Source organism: Gobio gobio (assembly GCF_949357685.1).
Source record: "Gobio gobio genome assembly, chromosome: 21".
NCBI lineage: Eukaryota > Metazoa > Chordata > Actinopteri > Cypriniformes > Gobionidae > Gobio > Gobio gobio.
This window is the reverse complement of record NC_137117.1, coordinates 36,708,779-36,718,819: the sequence shown is the minus strand read 5'-3', so window position 1 is coordinate 36,718,819 and position 10,041 is coordinate 36,708,779.

The following is a 10,041-nucleotide window of genomic DNA, read 5'->3' as shown; positions in this document are numbered from 1 at the left end:
TCGCTCCTCGTAATGTCTGTGCGTTTTTCCCCATTTCGCGGCCAGATCTGTTGTACTGAAGACGTGACTGTTGAGTAACTTGTACATCCGCCGGTTTGCTCATCACGTTTGCCTCTGCTACTGCCGTTTCTATTTGGCTGGCAATTGTGACAGCTTTTCTCAAAGTAAGATCCACTTCTAGGAGTAAACGTTTCCGTATGCGGTTTGGATTTGTTTTTTCACCAAGTTGGTCCTGGATCATTTCCTCCTCCATGGCTCCGAATTCGCATGTAGCCGCAAGCTCCTTCAGCGCCACCACATATTGATCCGTAGTTTCACAATGTCGTTGTCATCGCTGTCGAAATCTGTACCGTTTAGCTACCACATTCACTTTTGGCTCAAAGAATGTGAGAATAGCTTGCAATGCCGTGTCGTACTCAAAGCAACAAACAGGGAGTCACCTAAACGTCTTTTCGTGTGATGGAAACGCCTGATGCCTAGCATTAAATTGTATAGATACAGAATATAAATACTTATGACGCTAAAATATGTTCTGCACACTGTACACTGATTGTTTATGGACAGGTTATGGTGCCAGTCACAGCATATTTCGGCTAAACAGGGCGGCGGTCAAAAGTTAGAAGTTCCCCTGCTGAACATGATACAAGGATGTAGTGTCGTGACGTCACCCGTAGGTTTCTGAAGAGCATTTTTAAAGCCCAAAGTGGTGGAGTCGGCCGCCGCCGGGACGTGGGTGGAGCAGAGGGGTCTGGTTGCTGAAAGCACGCCCCCCTAAGAGTGACAGCAGCGGCAATCCACCTGTCACTCAAGTGGCCACGCCCTTAATTATGCAGAACTTTTACGGCTTAAGTCCTTTAAGTACTTTAAGTCCTTTCAAGCTTTATAATGGCAGTGAATGGCTGCATCTATCCATCATATAACTGGGGGGTTAATAAAGGCCTTCTGAAGCGAAGTGGTGCGTTTGTGTAAGAAAAATATCCATATTTTTCAAACTTTATAGACTAAAATAACTAACATCCGGCAGATTGCCGTACGCATCGATTTACGGCGAAAGAGTAACCCTTGACCATTGAACCCTTGACGCATGCGTATTGACGAACGCAGAAGCGCAGAGGATTGAGCAAAACAAAACACCCGTCATGAATTAGAGTTTAAAACGAGAATTTTAAAGAAAAATAAAGAGAAGAGGGGCTTGAGTTTGTTGCCCAGCACAATCCACAAGATGCGTCAAAGCTTGCGATGCTCCTGTACATCGTGTCAAGGGTTACTCTTTTAGCGCAAGTCGACTTGTGTACCGCTGACCGCCGGAAGATAGTTATTTTAGTCCATAAAGTTTTAAATATGGATATTTTTCTTACACAAAGCATCGCTTTGTTTCAGAAGGCCTTTATTAACCCCCCGGAGCCGTGTGGAGCACTTTTATGATGGATAGATGCACTTATATGGACTTAAAAAACAACATAACCATTCACTGCCATTATAAAGCTTGGAAGAGCCAGGATATTTGTAATATAACTCTGATTGTATTTGTCTGAAAGAAGAATGTCATATACACACAGGATGACTTGAGGGTGAGTAAATCATGGGCTAACTTTCATTTTCGGGTGAACTAACCCTTTACATCAACCCATTATACTGGGTTAAATAAATAACCCAATTTGCTGGGTGAAATGTGTTCTGTCCTATATTTACCCAGACCTTGGGTTAAAAACATCCCAAATGGGTTGTTTTTAACCCAGTGTTTTTTAGAGTGTAGTATACAGTTTGAAATGTTTATTGTTGCATATTGCACATACTACTTTAAAAAAATAGTCAAGATTACTCTAGTTTTCCATTTTGAATATAGTCTATGTATAGGCGTTTCTGTGATGGAAATTTAGCATGCAAACAGTTATCTTTTCACAACAGCACAGTGGAAAGAGAGGAATGAGATGAGATGGCACTTGTTAGGGTGTGTGTAGCTGTGTTTGGATTCATGCAACAGATATGTACACGAGAGAGAGAGAGAGAGAGAGAGAGAGAGAGAGAGAGAGAGAGAGAGAGAGAGAGAGAGAGAGAGAGAGAGAGAGAGAGAGAGAGAGAGAGAGAGAGAGAGAGAGAAACAAATGTACAGTAAGTGATGATTGTATCTGGCATGCAAGCAGCGATTACAGCTCAGGTGGAATGTTATCAGTGCCCGATAATATTTTACTGTCTCCATTTGAGTTCAGCCAACCAGAACCAGAGAAAAATGATTGACCTGAAAAGCAGAAGGTGTTTGTGTCCATAAAGGCGTGTGCTAGAAAGACGGACTTCTTCATCTCTTTCAACAGCGAGATTAGAGCTAAGAATTATGAGATGCTTTTTGTCTTTATCATTTCAATACTTTGTTCCTTTAAAGGCATTCCTTCCCTAAATGCATTAATGTAATAATACATAACATCAGTGTTGCATATTTGCATTTCAAAAGCTAGCAAAATATGTGCGGATGTGCTGGTGCTGTATGACAGCTGTCTTCTGTTCTTTGTACAACATCACATACTTTTTATTTAAAATAATATACTAGAGCGCCTCCTAGAGCAAAAGGCAAAGCATGACACTGAAATACAATTCATAGCAAATACATCATGTTATTTTGTTTAGTACACAATTAATAACTGAAGCATTTATATCTATAGACTTATCAGTATTAAATTTGCTTTCTAATAAGCACCTTGAAGTGTTTTTAAAGGGATAGTCGACCCAAAAATGAAAATTATTTTCATCATTTTCTCATCCTCATGTTGTTCCAAACCTCTGTGAGTTTCTTTATTCTGTGGAACACAAAAGAAGATATTTTGAAGAATGTTGGTAGAACCAAACTGTTTTTGTTAGCATTGACTTCCATTGTATGGATAAAAGAACGGATTCATTTCTCAAAATATCTTATTTTATGTTATAGAAAGCCATAGGCTACAGGTTTGAAACATAGACTGTAAAAATTGCGCTGTAGAAAATTGAAGTGAAAATATCCCGGAAAGGTCGTTGCCAGTAGCGTCAGGGTATGCATGTACGTATGGGCCTGGGGAACACGATTACAACCGAGGGAGCCCGTTTCAGTGGTGGAATCGCGGTATCAATTAAGATCCCTCCCATACTCCTGCTCCCGCAGACTCATTTGCGAACACAGCTGTCAATCATGACGTCACACCCCATTTTTATAGCATCAATTAACTAACTAAATACAAACTTACTGGAAAAACGAACGCATGAACATATGTCTGCAGGATAAGAACTAAGTAAATTGACAGAAAACATCTTTGGAAAAAAGTTATTTGAAGTGAAATTGTATTTATTAGTTTGGCTTGCGTCCCATTTGATTACATGGAGAGGGCGGGGTTTATGACTTGGACTGCAGCCAGCCACCAGAGGGCGATCAAAATGCTTTGGCTTCACTTTTTGGGAGCTTTTCAAAGCGTCGAATCAATTGAACCAATTGCTTTGAAAAATTATTCAGTGTTTCGAAGCGCTCAAAACGCCACACGCTAGTGACCCATGCTGGTCAGAACAGTGTAAATGAAACACAAACATGCATAAAATGCTATTAACTTGTCCATGGATGGCTCAGCTAAACAGCCAGGCTCCGAACCACTGATTCAAAACAAAAGATTCGTAAAGGTTGTGAAGCTTCATGAAGCAGTGTTTCGAAAGCTCCCATCACTTCGTCACACCCCTACTTTTCAGGATGCGTGGTTCACACTTTTGCTGCCATGTTGTAATTACCGTGAATAATAAAGCTATGTATGCTTTCGAATCGCTCTCACGGTACTTTGATAACACCCTATTCCTCGTCTGGGATCGTGCAGAGCCTCTGAAGCCCTTCCTTTGAAACTGCATTAATTTGGACCTTTAACATTTTGGTTGTCATGGAAATCAATGGTTTGGAGAAAAATCCTGAAATGTTTTCCTCAAAAAAACATATTTTCTCTTTGACTGAAGAAAGAAAGAAAGACATGAACATCTTGGATGAGATGGGGTTGAGTAAAATATCGGGACATTTTCCTTTTGAAGTGATCTAATCCTTTAAATCTGCAGTGGTCAAGTCGTAGCTCTCAGAAAAAAAATAGGAGTTTACTCGTAATTACAAGTTCTACATGCACAGGAAGGCTTTTTACAGTTCAGAATCATTGCGGTTATTACGACATAGCATGAACCCTCTTGCAAAAGCATATTCTCTTGCATATTATTTCCATCACCACCAAACAAACATTGGTCAGACGGCAACGTCGTAGGCAATCCTCGGCCAAATAGTCGTGGTAGGACAGCATAAATAAGGTAAAAATATGTAACAGAAGATTTCCTAAAAATGCATTCAGATATGTCTGTTCAACATTCATTTTGAACTATTTTTCAACCATGACGGGATGTGTCAGTGGGACGTCTTTACGGCGGCCATTAATGGCGCTTTTCCATTACCAGTACCAGCTCAACTCGACTCGGCTTTTGGCTCCTTTTTCCATTGCAGATAGTTCCTCCACAATAGTACCTGGTCTTCATAGCAATGCCACAGGAAACTTTTTCGTTCCTTGTTGCCCCATCAAGCTCTCGCTGGATCCTCTCTTTGGCAACCAAACAAAGGAAACCTCCTCGTTTGACCACGGTGTATTCTTCCGAGTTGCCATAATAGTAATGGGCATATCACGCAATCTCTGGCCAAACTATTTAAAAATGGCGGGGTTATTCAGGATACTCCGTCTGGTGCGTGTAATGATGATGCAGTGAATAGAGACAATTCTCTCCGACCAATCAGCAGTCAGCCGTGTTTTCACGTCACATTTAGTATCGCCTCAGCTCGCTCAGAACCTCGCCGGAGGTGATACGAAAAAAAGTACCTGGAAGCAGGTACAGGTACAACTTTTACACAGTGGAAAACCAAACAAAGGCGAGTCGAGGCGAGTCGAGGTGAGCTGTGTAGTGGAAAAGCTCCATAAATGTCCAAATGTTTGCTGGGCAGTTTTGCATTTGTGTCTCAGGGAATGCAAAACCTTTGTGCCAGACCTCTCTGAAGAATACAGTTGCGATGGTAGTGAAGAGCGACATGTTGATGGGAAAAAAATATATTAGAAAAAAATTTAAATGTTAATGTTTTTGCGTTCGCTCGCAAAATGTTTGCAAATGCTAATTTCTCAGGGGAATGCAAGTTTTGCAAACGAACGCAACGTTTCTTGGGGAACGCAAAACATTTGCAAGAGAACGCAAAGGCTAATGTTTCCTCCCATTTTTTCCATCACCATGTCCCTCTGTAGTACGGTGACTGAGACTGTCAGTCCTTAAAATTCATCCTTGCATCCTAACATCTCATTTTGCTCTCCACTGAGGAAAGCAAGTCAGACTTATGAGGATGAGTAAATGATGACTAAATATTCATTTTATAGGTCGATTACCCCTTTAAAAACATCAGATCTCTGCTTACTATAACATGCATTCACACATGAGCTTGCTGCACACTGTAGATTGTTGTTACTTCAGGTTAGTAGCCGTATTATTTTGTATGTGGCAGGAGCAGGTGGATTCAGTGTTTGTTATCAATGGCTCCCTCTTGTGGCAGACGAAAATACTGCATTTTGTGGGTCTCACCCAAGGAGGTGTAAATGCCTGAAGAATGCTACACTTATTATTTCCATTCATATCAATGGTATCACAATACAGATTCAGTCAGAATACATCACTACTTTTAATGGCTGTCAATGTTGATCACCAGCACCGGATAACTTGAAAGTGCTAACCTGACTATCCTTGATCCCTTGGGATTTGTATTTATTTATTATCAAAGATTGGTTTGGTTAGCATTGTCCAGCACGGTCATAATTTTGCTTATAGAGCAGAAACCACTTATAGCAGCAAATGTAGGTTAATAAACACCAAAATACAGTTTATTAATTCATACAGATTTTTAAAAAGATCATTCAATTTTAAAAAAAATATTGAAGGAAACTGCATATATATACATTCACTCACCTAAAGGATTATTAGGAACACCTGTTCAAGTTCTCATTAATGCAATTATCTAATCAACCAATCACATGGCAGTTGCTTCAATGCATTTAGGGGTGTGGTCCTGGTCAAGACAATCTCCTGAACTCCAAACTGAATGTCAGAATGGGAAAGAAAGGTGATTTAAGCAATTTTGAGCGTGGCATGGTTGTTGGTGCCAGACGGGCCGGTCTGAGTATTTCACAATCTGCTCAGTTACTGGGATTTTCACGCACAACCATTTCTAGGGTTTACAAAGAATGGTGTGAAAAGGGAAAGACATCCAGTATGCGGCAGTCCTGTGGGTGAAAATGCCTTGTTGATGCTAGAGGTCAGAGGAGAATGAGCCGATTGATTCAAGCTGATAGAAGAGCAACTTTGACTGAAATAACCACTCGTTACAACCGAGGTATGCGGCAAAGCATTTGTGAAGCCACAACACGCACAACCTTGAGGCGGATGGGCTACAACAGCAGAAGACCCCACCGGGTACCACTCATCTCCACTACAAATAGGATAAAGAGGCTACAATTTGCACAAGCTCACCAAAATTGGACAGTTGAAGACTGGAAAAATGTTGCCTGGTCTGATGAGTCTCGATTTCTGTTGAGACATTCAGATGGTAGAGTCAGAATGTGGCGTAAACAGAATGAGAACATGGATCCATCATGCCTTGTTACCACTGTGCAGGCTGGTGGTGGTGGTGTAATGGTGTGGGGGATGTTTTCTTGGCACACTTTAGGCCCCTTAGTGCCAATTGGGCATCGTTTAAATGCCACGGCCTACCTGAGCATTGTTTCTGACCATGTCCATCCCTTTATGAACACCATGTACCCATCCTCTGATGGCTACTTCCAGCAGGATAATGCATCATGTCACAAAGCTCGAATCATTTCAAATTGGTTTCTTGAACATGACAATGAGTTCACTGAACTAAAATGGCCCCCACAGTCACCAGATCTCAACTCAATAGAGCATCTTTGGGATGTGGTGGAACGGGAGCTTCGTGCCCTGGATGTGCATCCCACAAATCTCCATTAACTGCAAGATGCTATCCTATCAATATGGGCCAACATTTCTAAAGAATGCTTTCAGCACCTTGTTGAATCAATGCCACGTAGAATTAAGGCAGTTCTGAATGCGAAATGGGGTCAAACAGAGTATTAGTATGGTGTTCCTAATAATCCTTTAGGTGAGTGTATATATATATATAGGCTATGCATTATTGCCCATATGCCTTACTCTCATAGAAGAGGGTTTGCTGTTCATCACAAGGTTGACTGCAAATAATGAACAAATGATTGCTAACACCAGATGGAGAATGAGAGTATGAATAACCAGAGGGACTGCAGTACACTTTAATAACAAAGCTAATGTGTGTGTGTGTGACCAAATGTCCCTACAAGTATAATACCAGTAAATGTATACCTTGTGGGGTCTTTTTTTGTTCCCATGGGGAAAACAGCTTATAAATCATACAGAATAATCTTTTTTGAAAATGTAAAACTGCAGAAAGTTTTGTGTGATGGGTATAGGTTTAGGGGTATGGTTAGTGTAAGTGGAGAGACTATACAGTTTTTACAGTATAAAAACCATTATGTCTAAGTCCCCCTAAAACATGGAAACCCAATGTTTGTCTGTGTGTGTGTCTAAGTAAATCATACGTTATAGGGAAAAAATGTCTCCACAAAGATGGCAATATCCCAAATCCTTGTCCTTGTCCTTGTGGGGACATTTTTTGGTCCCCATGAGGAAAACAGTAGGCTAAGTGATGTTTTTTGAAAATGTAAAATGCATAAAGTTTTGTGTGATGGGTAGGTTTAGGGGTAGGGTTAGAGTGTGTGTGTGTGTGTGTGTGTGTGTGTGTGTGTGTGTGTGTGTGTGTGTGTGTGTGTGTGTGTGTGTGTGTGTGTGTGTGTGTGTGTGTGTGTGTGTGTGTGTGTGTGTGTGTGTGTGTGTGTGTGTGTGTGTTTGTTTGTGTTACTTCACACCTCGTACCGTGGGTCTATTCTGATGTCTGTGGTTTCAGGCTAGTCCTGCATGAGACACTGGAAGGCTTTCTCCCCTATCTTATCTTTCCCACTTGAGAAAACATGATTTACATTCATCTATGTTCTTCTGAGCTACAGATAAAATGGTCTTTGTTTGTCTAGAGAAGTTTATTGCCTTTGGATACTCGCTGGGAAAGTTATGTCCCGTGGGATAACCATACTGGATCCGTAGGGCTTGATGTTTGATCACCAACATTCCTAATCCTAAATCACTTTTGGATAAAGGGTAATATGTAATAGACTACACTGTCACCTCATAGATCACAGGGGACAAACAATAAGAAATCTTTGTGTTTCAAATTAAATCCACATCTGCTTTAATTTGTCTGGTATCATTAACTTTTATGAGAGGTGTGAGTTGTCAGATACACTAGAGTTATTGTCTTTTATGTGTCATAGATTAGCACAAGTGTTATAATGCAGTAGTAACCAATAGCACTCAGCTGCATTGGGCGTTTGAATGGGAGGGTTTTCCCAGCTTTATTGTGGACATTTGTGAAACTGTTTTGCTGCATGTGCAGATTATGATTCGTGCAGTCATGGTTATTTGAGCAGTATATCATTATATGTTTTACCGTTTATCTGCTTTATAACGAATAGTTACTGTAGCCTTCATCAGCCATCAGTTTAGAGGCTATTGTTTTTCTTAATAATATTATTCAGCAAAGATGCATTACATTTATCAAAAGTGAGAATAAACACATTTATAATGTTACAAAAAATTTTCCACAAAAATATAAAGCAGTGCAACTGTTTTTCAACATCGAAAGTAAGTAATGTTTCTTGATCATCAAATCATACATTAGAATGATTTCTGAAGGATCATGTGACGCTGGAGACTGGAGTAATGATACTGAAGATTCAGCTTTGATAACAGGAATAATGTAAATTTTTTAACATAGTTTAACGTCTAGGTATTTTATTCTGTATCCTTTTTGAGTAAAATAAAAAAAAAATGTATGCAAAGCATTAGGTGTATTCATCATGCGAAAAGGCAGATGCAACATTCGTTTAGGTGACTCACATCACGCCCCTGTGTGTTGCTTTGCATAGAATTTAACGATATACAGCACAACACATTTATAGATAAAATAAAAAGTGCACAAAACTGTTTTTTAATTAGGAAATGCACCAATTTGATGGAGCTGCACTGCTCTATCCTGAAGAGATTGTAAAAAGCCTGTGATAAATGACTCAAACACTGGGTCATTACGTCTGACCCAGGATCTGGGTTACACAAAAACTGCCCATACACTGGGTTGTTATGTCTGACCCAGGATCTGGGTAACATAAAAACTACCCAAACACTGGGCTGTTATGTCTGACCCAGGATCTGTGTAACACAAAAACTACCCAAACACTGGGTTGTTACGTCTGACTCAGGATCTGGTTAACACAAAAAATACCCAAACACTGGGTCGTTACGTCTGACCCAGGATCTGGGTAACACAAAAGTACCCAAACAATAGGTTGTTACGTCTGACTCAGGATCTGTGTAGCACAAAAACTACCCAAACACTGGGTTGTTACGTCTGACTCATGATCTGGGTAACATAAAAACTTCCCAAACACTGGGTTGTTACTTCTGACCCAGGATCTAGGTAACACAAAAACTGCCCAAACACTGGGTTGTTATGTCTGACCCAGGTTCTGGGTAACATAAAAACTTCCCAAACACTGGGTTGTTATGTCTGACCCAGGATCTGGGTAACACAAAAACTGCCCAAACACTGGGTTGTTATGTCTGACCCAGGATCTGGGTAACATAAAAACTGCCCAAACACTGGGTTGTTACTTCTGACCCAGGATCTGGGTAACACAAAAACTGCCCAAACACTGGGTTGTTATGTCTGACCCAGGTTCTGGGTAACACAAAAACTGCCCAAACACTGGGTTGTTATGTCTGACCCAGGTTCTGGGTAACACAAAACTACCCAAACAATAGGTTGTTACGTCTGACTCAGGATCTGTGTAGCACAAAAACTACCCAAACACTGGG